Here is a 16,472-nt window from a genome sequence, read left to right as displayed (position 1 = left end):
ATGGAAAGTAAGCGTTTCCGGACACATGTCCACATAACATATTTTCTTTCTTTGTGTGTGAGGAATGTTTCCTGAAAGTTTGGCCGTACCTTTTTGTAACACCCTGTATACGCAACAGCTGACTGATTCTGGAGGAATATTCTTTCGAGAAAATAATTTACTGACGAATGATAGCGGCAATTTTTATTTGCAATTGGCGAGAGGGCGCCGAATGAGAAAAAGGGAAAATCGTGTTTATCGAGCTGGGAATCGTTCTTTATGAACGGAATGTTCGAGACTTCGAGGAAGCAGTGTAGACAGTTGTTTACATTTATGCCAATCTGATAAGTTCTTAGGAGGAAAGAAATAGTATACCATCTTCTACGCTTTGCTACAGAAAAAAAAGCGAAACATATAAGACCTTTTTTAAGGTGTTAAAACCGGCGTGCCTGAATGTCTCTCACGATGGACTTAGGAGCTGCTGTCACCTAATCAGCTAGAAGTCTGTTTTCTGAAACAGAGATTATGGCCATCAATTATTTTAATCGATGTCTTTGGGAATAAGTAGTGTTGCTGCCTTGTTCCTGCTAAAAGGAAAACGAAGAAATACACCATCACATAAGAATGTTTTCAGCTCGAGGACATCATCTCCTGGAAATGTTGGTTGACTACTCAGGACAGCACCCCTGATAGCCAAAAACTACAGGAGTTGTACGACCAGTGGCTCGATAACGAGCATATGCCGAGAGATATGTATAATAGCAGTGGAAGGCGCTAACGCACAAAAAAGTATCGACGTCTCTGAAGAATCGAACAAAGGATAAATACATTATCTTAAGTCCATCCGAAAGTTTACTTATAAATAAAAAACCTTCAAGAAGACGCAGAGTACAACGGACACCCGTTTTCCCGATTAATGTAAAATTTCGATAGGGAAAGAAGTAAGAAATTAAGGCTGTCGAGACTTCTGCAAAGGCTCTAAGAAGACTCCAAATTGGCGGTAACTTAAAATAATTTCTGACTCGTGTGGCCTACGCACATAAATTATAGTGAAGAAGAAAACTTCACAACCTTGGAAATTATCTATATATTGAAAATTGTTTAATGCACGTGATACTCATAGTCAGTGTTGTAAATATTGTAAATTAGTTTAATAGGGGGAAGAAATGAGACTACCTCCTTGTGAATTTCCTTGGAAATTACACAAATTCCGCAAAATGTCTCTTGCAGTTTGATAAATATTAGCTAATGAAAACCTACAAGACTATCTCAAAAGCCACGCGTCTTCTAGGGAATCACCGCGTCCTATTACCACCACTAAACACGAACGACACTTACACACTGTGCTGGCGGTTCTACCTGTCACAGAGAATTACAGTTCTAATCTTTACATGCCCGTTGATGGTGTTCACTACATCATCATGCGACCAGTCTCCTTTTGTGTCAACCAGTGTACTTTGGGCTACGGATCTGAGCTGCGTCTCTAGAGAGACACATCTATCAACGTACGATCGTGTAAAAACTCAAATGAATTTCATCCTTTAATGTAAGAACTGAAAAATAATTTTTAAAAACTCTTTCCAATGAAACTGTGCCTATCTGATTGTTAAGATACTGAGGAAGTGAATCGTGAGTGTTTATGACGGAAACGTCCCCGTCAAAGGAAAGGAGTTAGACGTAGCAATGTTTTCATCTGGTACTTTGCGGAGAATTACTGAATTAACTCATAGCTTCCGTCGAATCTGCCACTATGCTGGAGAAACATCTCTTACAATTGCAAAAGTAATTTTCGAAAGGCACAGTGGATGCACTGCATGTGGTGATAGCGCAGTCTGGCCGAGGATCAATAGCCTCGCACGAAGGCGGCTGGGCTCGACTTCGTGACGTCAGTGTTTCTGCGCTATTTCCGAGAGGCTTGGCACACTGTCAACAGTGTCCAGACCCGCCTCGGCCTGCGCGCGCTCTCCTCACCCACCTTGCTACCTCTTCATTACGTGCTTTACCTTATTGGAACGAACGACTCTTACGATTGTTGTCTATTATCACCATCATTATCATCACCACCACCACCTTTAGACGAACAGAACTGTGCAATCTTTTAGACATATAATAGTAAGCGTCCAGATGCTTGGACACCACGCAAGACTCGCTATACTTCCCCACCGGTATGCAAGTAGCTACAACGGCGATGTAGGGATGCCTAAGTGTTCTTCTTTCGTTGCTATTCTTCCTGGCAATTTTCTGTCTGGTTCCAAGTATTTTTCGATTTTGGACTACTGCGCTAAACGTGACGACACAGGAATGTGCCACTATGTCTGCTTCAGCTTGGAGATTTTTTTTATAATGAGGTGTTGAAGAATGTAATGTCTTCCCGCGGCTGGCAAATCGCCCAGGCCCACTGTACGATGAAATTCATAATTTGCGGCGGAGCGCAGATCTGTTATTGTCCTTAAATAAAATATAATTCACACTCTCACTGGTGTTTATAAAGTATGAACCATTTTTATGATGCAGCAGTGACGGTAATACAGAATATTATGGCGATAAAATCATGATCAACAACAATTGTTTCTTGCTCCATCTTCAGTGTGAATTTATGGTAAAAAAACTTGTAGAGGCCTTAGACCAAGTTGAGTTGATGTACTTACTCGCAGTGTCTGTTGAGCAAATTTAGTTGAAATTATGATTTCGAAGCTTTGCCCTAACCAGACATTAACAGTGCAAATGTATGAAACACGATGCGTAAAACGATGTGTTCCGCTTTCTCTTTTTAGAGTAATGTATTTCTTTATTATTTATTTGTCCGAAGATATCGAAAGTAACCACATAAATATAATACAAAGTACTTTTAATTCCTATAGAACATCTCAATGACCAAAAGGTTGAGTATGAAACGAAGGCTACATTGATGTTGAGAAAAGTCACTCAGTCAAAATGACTACAGCATTAGAACATAACGACGACAAAAGGCATCATTAAACGATGCAGTGGTATGAATCGCGCACGGTGGCGTACGAGTAACGAGCCTGAGCTCGTGTTCAGCAGAAGCGGGTTCAAATTCAGTCTTCCCGTGGAAATTTAGCTTCTCTGGGACTTCTGTAAACCACTCGGGACGAGTACCGAGATGTTTTCAAGGGATCATGCATACTCCCTTTCGTTTTGAAGTCTAGCGATATCCCCTTTCATTATGTCCATGTCGACGGGACGTTAAATTCTACCAATCCTTTCTTTCTTCGGTGATATTACTTTACAGAACACAGGAGAGAGGTTCGAAAAGTAAATACCAAACACAGGACTGATACGGATTTGGCAAGAGAACAAAGACGGAACATCAGCAGCAGTGCCTCGCTTGTTACACGTTGACGGAAAAAAATAGGAGCTTCAAAAAATAATTAATGTAGAGTAATGAAACGTCGGGACTACATCTGTCTCGGTAACACATTTAAATGATTAACACTGCAAGATCACAGGTTAATGTAAGCGCGAGATAAACCAACCGGTGTAAACGCCAGAATATTGAATGTGAGCATGCAGACGTACATGCATAGTGTTGTACAGGTCCGGATGTCAGTTTGTAGGATGGAGTTCCACACTTGTCGCACTTGGTCGGCCAGCACAGCAACGATTAATGCTGTTTGTGGATGACGATGGAGTTCGTTCGATGATGTCCAATATGTGCTCGACTGGAGGCAAAAAAGGTCATCGAGCAGGGCAAGGCAACATGTCTGCACATTGCAAAAGGATGCCGAGTTATAACAGTAGTATGTGGGTGAGCGTTATCCTATTGAAAAACGCCTCTGGAATGTTATTCATGAATGGCAGCACAACAGGTCGAATCACCAGATAGACGTACAATTTTGCAGTCAGCGTGTGTGGGATAACTACGAGAAAGCTCCTGCTGTCATACGAAATCGTACCCCCAGAGCATAACTCCAGGTATAGGTCCATTGTGTCTAACACGCAGACAGCATGGCTGCAGGCGCTCAACTTGCCTCCTGCTAATCAACACACGTCCATCACTGACACCGAGGCAGAACCATTTTTCATCAGAAAACACAACAGACCTCACCCTACCTTCCAAAGGCATCCCGGTTGACACCACTGGCGTCGCAAACGATTGTGGTTTGGGTTCAGTGGAATGCACACTACAGGGTGCTCCGGCTCGGAGCTGTCTGTGAAGTAACGGATTTGCAACAGTTCGTTGTGTCACTGTGGTGTCAACTGTTGCTGAAATAGCTGTTGCAGATGCAGTACGATGCGCCAGAGCCACACGCTGAACACGATGGTAGTACCATGTGCCCGTATGGCTCCTGGCCTTCTTGCGTCTGTACCACCACTGCTAGCCATCACTTACAGCAATCATGTACAGCGGCTGCATTACTGCCAAGTCATTCTGCAGCATCACAGAAGGGACATCCAGCTTCTCATAGCCATATTAAACGACCTCGTTCAGACTCAATGAGGTGTTGATAATGGTGTCTTTGTCGGCTTAAAAGCATTCTTGACTAACATCAGTTCACCACGTCCAATCTCAGAGGTAACTATTGCTCACGACCGTTGCAGCGTGTATTTAAAGCAAACCTTATTTGTAGGTTATTAGTGGCGCTACTAGCGAAATTTGAATAGACATCATGCTTCTAATGAGAAAACACGCCTACCAACCCTCGTTTGTCGCACAACTCCTCCTCGGTGCTGCGATTTTTTTTTCGTCAGTGTATAATACTGTCACTTTCATCTTTCACTTAAAGTCTCCGTCACATAAAAAAGTGTAGTCTCAGACGTTACGAAGACCTTATTGGAATATTCGTACGTTTATGATGAAACTTACGATATTTATTTCTTTACTTATTTTTTTATTGCTTATTTAGCCTGACCAAATTAGGGCCTTACATCTGACCAGGAACTACATATAACAACAAAATATTAAATAACAATCACAGTAATAATAATGTGCATAATCAATAAAAAACAGTAATAGGCTATAACAATAACAACACTGACAATGACGATGAAATGCCGGAGGAAATAAAAATGATAGTGATTAGTAATTACATAATGAATTCAATACTAACGATTTTCATTGTTAATAAAAAGTAATAATTGGCGATTATAATAATAAATAAATAAATCAATAATGGAGGCGTTAAGAAGGATGTTGGTTAGCTTATCACTTTTGAAGCCTTATTTGGTATTAGAAGAAGTGGAAGAGATAGTGAAACAGGAGAAGATTGAAATGAAAGTGACGATGGCTGCTAGGAAAGAAGAAAACTGTGTAGACAAGGGGAGGGGAAAGCGGTGGCGGAGGGAGGGTTGATGAGAATGAACTGCTGGAAAGTTTCAAAATGGCTCTGAGCATTATGCGACTTAACTTCAGAGGTCATCAGTCGCCTAGAACTTAGAACTAATTAAACCTAACTAACCTAAGGACATCGCACACATCCATGCCCGAGGCAGGATTCGAACCTGCGACCGTAGTGGTCGCTCGGCTCCAGACTGTAGCGCCCAGAACCGCACGGCCACTCCGGCCGGCGCTGGCAAGTTTATGGAAGAGATAGCTATTGTGTTACAAGCTAGGCCGTTAACTGTCTTTTGAAGTTTGAAAGTATTTTAATAGCTCTAATATTTTGAGAAAGATTGTTCTAAAGTTGGGTTCCTGGCACAGAAAATGATTCAAAGAACATGGCAGTGCCGTGCAGTAGCACGGAGATGATTTTACTTGGCTGAGAACGAGTACTTCTGCTGTGTTGTTCAGATATCAATGTAAGGATTGAAGACAAATAGGAAGGAGCGCAATGATAGATAAGACGATAGAAGAAACGCTATCACCATAATGAAGGGTGGATGGTATTAGTGACTCTACGATTTTCTTTTTAAGCTCGAGAGGAAATTCTATTTTGTATTTCCGCAGTGAACGAAGTGATGCTGATTCCTCCTTGCAGACTGCAGCTGTGTGTTCAGTACAGTCTCAGCGATGATCCAGAATTATCTCCAAATTCTTTGCAGAAGAAGAAAAGGTTATATCTGTGCTGTTTGTGATCAAGGATGGAAGAGTATCCCTGAACTGAGGGGTAATACGTATTTTGTGAGTGACTAAGAAAGTTTCAAACCTATGTTCTGCGCCCATTCTATAAAGCGAGTGAGTCAGAATTTACGTGCTGGATGGCTGTGGGAAGATTTGTCGGGCTTGCAATTAGAGATAACTGAAAGTCGTCAGCGTATAAATATTTGCAATGGGAGATAATACTCGACATATCATTGACGTATAGTGAGAAAAGTATGGGCCCAGTAGTGATCATTGCGGGCCCCTTATACTACATTCCTCCATTGTAACCTCTCTGTTCAGATGATTAAACGCTGTTGACGGAATCTAAGGTATGAGTGGAACCATTATACAGCACTTGAAGAAAAGTTTTGACTTTTGATTTTAGTAAGTACAATATGAGAATGAGCAGCGCTGAAAGATTTACTCAAAACAAAAAGCACATGGTAGTTGCCTCTTGTTTGCACATAGCTTGTTTCAGCTCGTCAGTCATTTTTATAAGAGCAGTCCTCGTAATGCGATTTTTCTGGAAACCAGACTGGTATTCATCCAGAAAGTTATTTGACGGTAAGTAATATGTATTCTAAAGCCTTAGATAATGTTCGCAGAATGCAAATGGGGTGTTAGTCAGAAGGTTCTTTGGTATATTCCTTTTTAGGTACAGGTTTTATGATTCCCTGCTTCCAGACTATTGGAAAGACTCTGGAGGTCAGTGAATGGTTAAAAATATACGTTGTTGTGGGCAGTAGTGGAACAACGAGGAAACTAATCATTTATATTGTAATACTGCCGTGTCCTGCGGCTGCCGAACGATTTCCCGCAGTTGATTTCATAACTGTGTTAAAAGACTTACCGGCTGCAGAAAAAACAATTCCGTTTGTACCAGCCACTGATATTTTAAGGGAATCTGTGGTTTGCGTCTTTGTGTGTTGGTCAGGTTGAGATGTGGTCGTGGTGAGATACTCATTTACATACTCACTAGGAACTGGAGGTTTTGCTCCAGATTTAGATTTGCCTATTCCAATACCTCGTAGATTTTCCCACAAGACGGAATGCCTGTGAAAAATCCTCAGTTAAAGAGTGGGCGTACTACAGTTTTGCATAATTTAGGATGTTCTCGAAATGTAGATAAAGGATGATCTGGACGTAAACTCTTTCATCGACTTAGGATTGAAGCTGAAGTTTCTGTTTTCTGCGTTGTCTGCTATAATTATCTTTTCAGAGCATTTGCTCCTTACCGTGCCTCAGACTCCTTATTGCACCGGTGACATTATATTCTCTTTACTACAAGGTGTGACATACTTCCTGTGGTTTTCTGGCACAAATTGTGCACTGGCGAAACGTGTCGGAAGAATTACGGGCAATAGTTGCCTCTGCTTGGTAGGAATGTTTTCTACTGCAAAACACTCAAACAAGCACGGAAAAGTGCCCTGTAGTAGTTTACTAAAATTCCTTGCCATTTTTGACACACTTTTCATTCTACGCTATTCTCCGAAAGTTAACAAAAAAATTTCCAAATTGATATATGTAAAAATATAAAATCCAGTTAATGTTCTTCTGGGTGAGTGAGGGCCATGAAGCCCTGGATCCCTCCCTATCGAGTTGTCTGCCCCAGGGTTCACTGGACTTGTGGTTCAATTAGGAAATGTTCAAGGAACAGCAAGCGATATTCTGGAGTGAACTTTACATTATTGGTTAGTGCGCCTATGAGACATTTGATCGGCCAAAGTCAAATATGAAGTGCGATTTGGCTGCTCCTATTATTTTTGAGAAGAAAGCAGAAATTTACAACTCAAAAAAGCTGACGTAGCCGTAAAAGACACAAGTGCACATTTTGAGTAGCAAACAATTAGCGCATTTGTGTTCCGACGTGCTACAGTAGCTGCACGTTAAATGAAGCAGAACTTAAATGGAAATGGCATTTTCTTGCAGCTGCATGGAAATGTAGGATATCTGTGCACGTCAGCCTGGTGGTGCTGCCAAATGATTAGAACCGTCATGACAAAAGTTGCAATAAAATAAGCTAATAAGTAGAGCATACGTTTTCAAAAATGTATTTCCATGACGCAAGCCCACATCCAAACTACTTCCCAAGTTGACACTGCTAGCAAAGATTAGTTCAAATTCAATAACCCATTGTGAGTAATTTTTAACACCATGACTGGAAATAAAGATGAATGACTTTAGCTATAACTGATTTAAAACGTATGTAGTCTAAGCGGCTACCAGAATTTTATGTTATTTGTTTAATCACCTTCTTTGTTAACAGCGCACTGTAATCTTTTGAAATTTACGTTCAGCTTCGAAATTCTCTTCAGCTGAGCAAATACAGGTTATTACAGAAGAGCCACGGGTAAGGCGCGAATTTCGTTGATGTGGGTGGAGTGAAAGATGACCTAAACGTTCGCAACAAAACGCGTTGTGAGGCCACACTGTCCTGTACAATATTTAGCCAGTGACAGTGATTATGATGCAACAAGTGCTGCCAACCGACCGCCTGACACCGCAGCGGATACAGTGCAACACTGTAAGTGAGGGGGTCGGTGCAGCACACATTCGACAAGTATCTGGCTACTAGCAGTGTGGTGGAGGAAGCTTCTAATGGGACTAAATGCCACGTAAGAAGGGGAGGTTGACCACAACAACGCGGTGCTTAGTTGCTCTTGCCTCCGCAGGGAGGCGTCGCCGTGCCCGGCGCTTTCCGAAAGTCAGTTGCGCAGTTGTAGCGCTGCTGACAGCACGTAGCTGTGTGGTATGAGGAGTGTGCCGGCCTGGCCCGTGTTACCCTGGAAAGTCCGTGTGTCTCGCCGTATGGATACTCCGTGCACCTCCGGTTGGGTATTTGCCGTACATTAGAAGAATGTGTAGTGTGTTCTTTTTTTAGGTGTGACGCCTTGAACCCACGGCTCTAGCGTATTTACAAGCTGCTGTTTTTCGGTAAGTTAATGATCACTTACATCTCAAACAATATAGTTTTCACAAAAGGCAATCGACAGGCAGTTCGTTAATAGTGATCTGTCCATTCAGAAAAAAATTATCTTCAAAGCCTTTCGCCCTACAGGTTCACTTCGATGCGCCTTAGAGACATCCCTGTTTTTGGAGAACTGGCAGTTACGTAGATATATTTTAATGAAGTAATACATATAAATATTGACATTATAAATGTGTAATTTGTCATTGAGAGATAGGTAAACAGCACAAAACTATATTTGTCGATGAATTGAAAATGTAATCATGATGCCAAAATGAAATAAAAATGCTGAGTACTCCAGAGATTCAAGATGTCCACATTGTTTTGTTAGCTTTTGCAACTTTGTAAAAAAAATTTTCTTTCCGTTCCAAACTTGCCCTTAATATATGGTCCATGCTTGTTTGTTACAGAGGAGGGCGTGTCACAACACACTAGTAAGCAACGCTCCAGAATTGCTTCGATTTAGAGATCATCCATCCAGTCGTCCATCTACGTTCAGTATTTGTGGTAAGTGTAAATTTCGTATTTTACGTGCCCCATAACGAGGCACTAGCAGACTGTCCTTTTTATGTTCAACTGTTGCACGTGAGTTAAAAAGCAGGTACCACGTTCTGTATGTATATTTGTGCAGCACATTAAGAAAGGTGATTTGTTGTATAATAGATCTAGATAGTAACTCTAGTAACGCCATAAAATACAGATGCTTTAATGCTTACTAGGTCGTCTGTGAGTATACTGTTTATACAAACTGCGCGCCCTTTAGTGATCACATTGATTTGGCCGCGCGTACCAAACAACTGCAGGACGCAGCGGTTGCTAGGAAGCCGCCGATACTGCAGTACCAGATTTAGGCCTCCCAGATAACGTGACTACGTTACTGTGTTGCAATTACGAGAACCTTTAGGTGCCAGCGTATTCCCAATTTGTAAGGAGCCTTAAGTGACAACAGTGTGTTGATTAAAAAAAAAAAAAAAACTGAACCTACCGACACCCTACGGTGACGTAAGGATATGACGTATGACGTAATACGTGCGCAAACAGAAAGGGAACAGAACACAGACGTTATTTGTTTACCATATGTACATTTTGGAATGTAGGTTCTAGAGTTGTAGTCCAAAGTCTTTAAGTTCAAAGGTGACAGTTTGGTTCTGAGTTGACTTAACGTGTCGAACAATTCAATATAATCAGTTTTCGACTATGCATTATCATTTCTTTTTGCTGGTCTGTTAATGTAACTCACATTGATTGTTCATTGGCACGAAATTATTTACACAGAATCTCTGGAAATTCACTACCAGCCTCTTTAATGTGCTGTGGAATTCCATTTTGAAACAAAAATGCTCTCAAAAGCTGTACGATCCACTCTTTCCAAGAAAGCATGCGATAAAATACACCATGTTGCAAATTGCATGTTGGAAATATATTGTGTATTGTGTGTTTGTAAACTAAGACGTTTTAACAATGCAGGTGATCCAAGTATGTTTCGCCGGAGCACCATGGACCTGCTTTGCGACGTCATTTAAATGACTGTTGTGCTGAGATCGGTGGGTTGGGTGTGAAGAGACCAGGCAGGTTCCGTGAAAAGAATGGCTTTGGTTTTTGTGTTGACAGCACCCTTACAGTCTATCACTTCCATTAGTGGTAAAAAATTGACACGCGTGTGATTGTGTTCAGAAACATGAATTACCGCCAGTAAATTAACGCAAATAGTTTGTAGCTTACAGTGTAATGATCTATGTTTACTATTGTTGTAATTGCTTAGAACCTTAACGAGCGACGCAATGCAGTGGTTAAGACACTGGGCTTCAGTTTCTAGCCTTACAAAGGTTTAGATTTTCTGTGGTTACCTGAATCGCTTAATGCAAATGCCGAGATGATTCCTTTCAAAAGGACTCAGTAGATTTATTTCCACTAAGGGTCTTGCTGTCAACCGGACGTTAAACTTGTCTTTCTTTTGCATTGAATTCTCTACTGTGCCATCTTTGTGGCGTGAATAGAGATTGATTGGTAGTATGGCGGTTAAAAAACCAACTCAGTATTTGTGTAGTACCAAGTGCCATAGGAAAACCTGAACTAATATTGTGTTCAAACAAGAAACTTTTTGGTTGCGGGAACGATAGTGACCTACTGTATGTATTTGAGAGTCGGGAGATAAAATTAAAGCAGGCATCTCATCCTGTCGTGTCGACAGCTTGTCTACATTGTCGCAAAGGAAGATCGTACAACATATACGAGTACTTTTAAAATTCCGTGTCGCTTCTCATGGTGAAACTCTTGGGCAACCCACCCTCCCCCCTTTCTACACACACACACACACACACACACACACATATATATATATATATATATATATATATATATATATAACGAGGTGTGTATCCCTTTGCATTTGCAGGCTATTGAGGGCAGCGTTTATTTTAGTTGCTGTTCTTTGAATAGTTAAAAAATTTGCTAAAAATACTAGGGGGAAAGGCAGGTGACGTCCTGCTATGTCATGTAATGTAAATTTTCGTTGGATTCATCATGACTTTGGAAGAGCATCTGTCGCAGTCAGAAGCGGGCTTCGTGTGGCGGCCACTCATATCTCATGTGGCGCCCCTCTTCGGCCCCCACCCCGTCCTGAGTTATTTCGCTAGCGAACTATCTTTCCCCTCCAGCCAGCCGCCATCATATCTGTCTTATAATTAGCCGACTGCCAGGGAAAGCTCAGAGACTCTGGCGGCCACTTCTATCGGAAGCGGAACGGATTCGTGACTCGGGATCTAAAGTCTCAGCTACTTCGGTAGTCTGACTAAAAGCAATGCGGTTTACTATTTATGTTAAAATGATCCCATTTGTGGTGCAAATCTTTCTTGATTCTAGTTTGTCAACCTATAAGATGAACATCGTGAAAGCCAACACAAGGAATGTTTCCCGAGCATCGACTCGGTGAATTATTGGAGGAAAAAGAGAACGGCACTCATAAGATACAGCTGTCCTTATCCCGAATGTTGAACCCCACCCTGTTTTGCTAGGAATGATCCCACTGGAACGTTACGCCCTTCTTTGCCTTCCTCGTACGTTTGAACTGATTTATCAGATTAGTCGTGGGTAACATATAGTTTAACGTGGGTTGGGATCTACTGGGCAGCGCTTAATTTTTCGCGTTAACAAATCACTGCACAAGGTGGAAGTAGTGATAGGTGGCAGGGGAAAAAAAAAAATCCCGGGACCTGCGGAAAATGGAAACCTCGACATTTAGATTTGTATTTCAGACTCCCTAAGCCACTGAGATAATTAGTCCTAGCAGGTATGTCCCGATACTTACGCGTTAGGAGAAGAAAATATCTCTTGTAGTAACCAGAGCCTAAGATCTCTTGGAAAGAGAACTGCGACAATGGGGAGGAAGCTAATTGCCCACGTAATGAAGAATGTGACAAGTTTCCAAACTATTGCTAATTAATGGCGTAAAGCTTGTAGATTAAACATTTCCATAGGAGACACTAAAGGTTTCGTTTTTCAAAATACCTGTGTATCTTGCAGCGTGGAAGGACAACTTATTATAAAATTACATAATTTTTATTTAGTTCGCTATGCTAGAAGAAGGGCTGTTAAATATCATGCGCCGTCAGGATCAAATCTGGAGTATTAACCAGTTTGATATACAGGTTTCGCAGGTGACGGAAATGAATTCATAATTACTTCAGAAACCGGAGACGGGTTATCTACAGGTACGCAGCCTAAAAGTATGAAGTATTGTAGGGTAGGTCGCAGCACAATAAAAAAGAGCAAAGTGTCGAGAACCTGGTACGTGGCAGAAAGTGTGCAGTATGAGATGATCAGCGAGCCCTGTTACATTTCACTTAATGTCATTGCGCCAGTGGTTGCTTCCCTTGCAGTATTTGGTTACGCCCTCTACGCCCGATCGGAAGTATTTCGGTGACGCTCTGCGTCTATTGGTGTTGAGCAACAACTTGCTTCCTCAGTCTTGCTTATCTCAGGAGTATGCGTTGATGTTTCTCAGGAACTCACTTGATTCGGTTGTCTTTTTATGGAAGTAAAATTTGCAAACCTATCCCCAGCAGAAATCATCTCAAATGCCCCGTAGGTCCGTACGAAGAAATATCTAATCTGAACTCTTTTTTGGAGTCATTCGACCAAAATGTATTTAGTACAGGCGAACATGGTGTAATGAGATTCCACTTACACAACTGAAGGTTATCACTTTCGCTTGGATTTGAGTCGGAATTCTAAAACTATCTCAGAGCCTTCCAGATAAGTCCCGAACTGGCGAAATGTGAAGTACCATCAAGCGACAGCCCAGCACCGGAAGTGTCGCAACAGCTTAGTATTCCTATAGCACAAGATACAGATGTTCTCATGCCGTTCGTTACGTCCCTTGTTGATATCAAAATCTAAACAATAAGCGTGCAGTATATCCAGCAGTGGCAAACAAGCTATTAGCTACATGTAATCCAACCGTACCAAAATTACCGAGCGAATGTGGGACGATTATATCGTAATAAATGCAACCCAAATATCGAGAAACAGAGCATTTGGCTACAGCCGAGTATGAAATTCCCTCCAAACATGGACACGCTGCAAGTCACTTGGTGATGTGTGGTGGAAGCTATTTCATGTACCACTGCCACTTCATCCTTTACCTGATTGTCACGAATGATCGCCGGGAAGAACGATTATTGGTATTGCTAAGTCACAGTTTGAGCTCGATTCTCGTCATTCCCGCCTTTTTGCGACACACACACACACACACACACACACACACACACACACACACACACACACACACACACGAGGCAGACTCTTTTTGGAATGAACGCTCTCGGGTCCACAGCGTGCTCTCGTATCGCTTCTGGCTGGAGTTTGACATCTCCGTGACACTTTTGGCGCTTACTAAATGCAACGAAATGCTTCGATCTTCTTATCAGAGCTATCTGGTACGGATCCCAGACTGATGAGCAACATTCAAATAGTGATCGGACGAGAGATTTGTAATCTACTTCCTTCGTACGTGGCCTGCACTTTGAGGCTTCTTATAAATTGAATCTGCTTTCCTGCTATTAGTCTCATATGTTAGTTCCATTTTAAATCGCTCCGTACGCAATCTCAGAGATATTTAAGGATTGTGGCAACTTTCAGTGATTTCCTTCCAATCGTTCAATTACGCAGTGGAGGGTCTTTGTTCCTGTTTGTAGACAATACGCTACATTTGTTGAGGGTCGTCCATCCACTGATGGCCTTGTTGCAGTTTTCTAGCGTTGTCGCTTCTCTATATACATCAGCCCTGACGTTATCCACTAGGATTATATATATATAGGTCGCAGCACAATAAAAAAAGAAGCAACTGTGGAGAACGTGGTACTTAGCAGAAAGTATGCAGTATGATGAGATCAGCGAGCCTTGTTACATTTCACTTAATGTCATGGCGCGAGCGGTCGCTGCCCTTTCAGTATTTGGTTATGTCCTCTACGCACGATCGGAAGTATTTCGGTGACGCACTGCGTATATTGGTGTTGAGCAACCCCCACTTGCACGGAGGACTACTATTCTGGGCCGTGATTGTTGGTGATTCGGAGATAACATAGCGGAATTGTGACACTACCGCTAGAGCACAGTAATAACTCCGTCCCCCCTACTTTCCTGTAACAGGTAACTACAATGTGGCGTCAATAAGCACACCGACAACATTAATATCGCTTATCAGTTTCAATTTAGAAGCTAAAATAAGCGACATGTCCTTGCCTGCTAGATTTACTCTCCCGAAACGTAAAAAGGGAGCGCGGGCTTACCACACGATGTTAAATCTGATAATTTCTCTTCTGATGCGATATCTTCGTCGCCTATTTCGGGATTTCAATGTATCGCGGCGTACCGACCGGTATCGGGGGGGAGTTCCTGCATTGCAGTACGTAGATCAGCCGTTATAACCACTGTAGGTACTTCAAAAACACTGGTTTTTCATTCAGATAGCCTATACTTACCTCCCCGCCCCCCACAATTTCTTATTGTTCTCTACGAATCCTGGTAGAGAATGGAGTACATTTGAGATAGCTATCTCCTGGAATAGTAGTCTATGCTGCATTGCAATCGAACGGCATAGTATTGTATAAATAGCAACAATGACAATGAAATAAGATTATGTGCGTTTGTTTCCTGTATTTCAGCCGAGAACACAATTCTAAAAGAACGATAGAAATTGAAATTCCGTAAATTTCTCATGCAGCCAATTAGCTTACGCTGCTAGTATTCTTTGATGGTCTGTGACAGCAGAAAGTTGGATAGTGGTTTATTTTCAGTAAAGCATGAAGAGTAACATTCCAGAATGAATTTTCGCTCTGCAGCGCCAAGTGTGTGGTGATTTGAAACTTCCTGGAAAATTAAAACCGGACCAGGTTTCGAACGTAGGGCCGACCTTTGCCTTTCGCAGCAAAGTGCTGTACCGACCGAACTACTCAAGCACTACTCAGAGATTTACTTCCGCCAGTACCTCATCATCTGCCTTCCAAATTTCACAGGACTCCTGCATACCTTGCGATACTTCATCGAAGTCTGGAAGTAAAGCTCCTGAATTAGAAGTGGATGCTGTTGAAAGACTACAGTGAAAAAATAACTTGGAAGTGAAGCCTACATAAGATTTGGGTCCCCTCCTAAAAAAGGCATAACATTCAGAGGGACCTTAGTTCGTTCCAGTTTGTACCCAGACGAAACCCACGATCATAGCCTAAGTTTGGTGGTACCTGCCACATGCACCGCGGAAGTTAGCCTAGAAAAATTATCGCGTTACCGGATCGGACTCTGAAGCGTAGCGTCTGGGAAACCCGAATATAACCTTGGCCAGACCTCACTTGAGAGTCAAGGTTCTCCGTCAGGTCACATACGATACATTGCAATTCTCGGGTTGGTGGGATCAGTCATCGCGTTTGATGAGTCACCACCACGTAGGCTTACGCATTAGCTCTACTGGAATTGTATGTTGGTAGTGTGCGCCCGTAACAAAGAGGAACAAGGGGTGAACACCGTGGGTTTTGGCAGGGCTCTCGGACTGTAGTAGCTCCACATACGTGATCCGACACTGTGCACAGGCAGCCGGCTGTGACGCAACCGCACAGGAAACTGCCATTTCCTTCCGCCTTCTCTCCGCCACTCCTCTTTGCAGGGTAACACGACTCTACTCACAAACCGTTATTCATACTTCGGTAATTAGTGATTTAGCGATCCCGTTAATTGGCGAATAACCCGGAGCTTCCGACTTAAGCCACCCTCTCCCTCCCTCCAATAATCTACAGTGCTATCATAATTTCTATATGAAATTCTGATTTGTGACCCTTTTTTTACGAGGGGACCACAAGCAAACTATTTATAGGTTATGTAGGCACTACATTAGTCATCCCTGTTCGTCGGTACATAAAATCTGCTCGCTGTTGGTTTAGCTTTGTCGTTCTTTCTCATTTCCACTTCACAGCCTTAGAAGGATTGAAATTT

The 16,472-nt window shown here is 42.1% G+C and overlaps 2 protein-coding genes across 3 annotated transcripts in view; one reads left to right on the top strand and one right to left on the bottom strand.

Moving 5' to 3' along the window:
• Positions 1 to 16,472, top strand: part of LOC126471489 (polyhomeotic-proximal chromatin protein) — a 304,690-nt gene that overhangs the window by 134,789 nt on the left and 153,429 nt on the right. Inside the window, exons 1-2 of one of the 2 annotated variants that reach the window (XM_050099696.1) lie at positions 8,708 to 8,956; positions 9,401 to 9,497. The gene's annotated coding sequence lies outside the window, so the exon portion shown is untranslated. Of the gene's footprint in view, positions 1 to 8,707; positions 8,957 to 9,400; positions 9,498 to 16,472 lie in introns of those variants that run through there. The other variant, XM_050099695.1, reaches the window with a different exon arrangement.
• Positions 1 to 16,472, bottom strand: part of LOC126471376 (nucleolar and coiled-body phosphoprotein 1-like) — a 157,397-nt gene that overhangs the window by 118,769 nt on the left and 22,156 nt on the right. The window lies entirely within an intron of this gene.

Source organism: Schistocerca serialis, chromosome 3, assembly GCF_023864345.2.
Source record: "Schistocerca serialis cubense isolate TAMUIC-IGC-003099 chromosome 3, iqSchSeri2.2, whole genome shotgun sequence".
In the NCBI taxonomy this organism is placed as follows: domain Eukaryota; kingdom Metazoa; phylum Arthropoda; class Insecta; order Orthoptera; family Acrididae; genus Schistocerca; species Schistocerca serialis.
Note: the sequence above shows the minus strand (reverse complement) of the source record. Positions and strands in the feature narration are given on the sequence as shown.